General features: G+C 51.5%; 1 long non-coding RNA gene across 1 annotated transcript in view; it reads right to left on the bottom strand.

Annotated features, from left to right (window-relative positions):
- Positions 1–346: 346 nt before the first annotated feature.
- The window catches only part of LOC137309843 (uncharacterized), an 11,862-nt gene continuing 11,429 nt past the window's right edge, over positions 347–779 (bottom strand). The window contains exon 3 of the long non-coding RNA XR_010960008.1: positions 347–496. This is a non-coding gene — a long non-coding RNA (uncharacterized lncRNA). The remainder of the gene's footprint in view (positions 497–779) is intronic.

Raw genomic sequence — 779 nt, 5'->3', positions numbered from 1 at the left:
TGCGTGCTGCAGGACGCTCCCTGAAAGAGCTTTTAATTTCAATTAAGACCCCAGATATGTCACATTGTCAGCCTCTGAATAATAGTTTGATCCACTTTGTGTTATTTCTGAAAAGTTGCACTTGCAGTGAACGAAGGGAGGAATTTGGGCTCGAACAGATGGTGATATTCTGTCGGACGGTCGGTACTGAGGGAGCGCTGCACTGTCAGACGGTCAAGTGTGTGTCTCAGTGTCAGCTCCTGTATAATGTCCCAGTGATCCCCCAGTGTCCCCAGAATGTCCCAGTGATCCCCCAGTGTCCCCAGAATGTCCCAGTGATCCCAGAGTAACCCAGACATTACTCACGTGGCCCCCATCGGGTCCAGGCTGCGGTGAAGGTCTCAGTCAGTCAGTCCCCAGCGGTGAGAACGATTCTTGGCCCAGGATTCCTCCTCCTCCTTCTCACAAAATGTCTCTTTCTGGATCATCTCGTTGCAGCATTTCATCAAAAAGTATCCTGAGGGGAGAGAGGGAATTGATTAAAATACAAAAGCAAGGGATTAAAAAGGCACAGCAAGAGCCCAGAGCTCCCTCCGTCCCACTCCCTCTCCCAGTTACACCGACAATCCCTCAGCACCAACACTGAGACACAAATCCCAGTTACAAACCAGAGAATCCAAAGAGAGAAGTTGGGAGAGAGACAGAGAGAGAAATACACTCAGGACAGGCTGGAGGACCCCGGCAGACTGAGAGATTGTCCCCGCCCCTGGGGAGGGTTTGGGACGAGACACACGGCCAAC

This window comes from Heptranchias perlo, unplaced genomic scaffold, assembly GCF_035084215.1.
Source record: "Heptranchias perlo isolate sHepPer1 unplaced genomic scaffold, sHepPer1.hap1 HAP1_SCAFFOLD_1837, whole genome shotgun sequence".
Taxonomy (NCBI): Eukaryota; Metazoa; Chordata; class Chondrichthyes; order Hexanchiformes; family Hexanchidae; genus Heptranchias; species Heptranchias perlo.
Note: the sequence above shows the minus strand (reverse complement) of the source record. Positions and strands in the feature narration are given on the sequence as shown.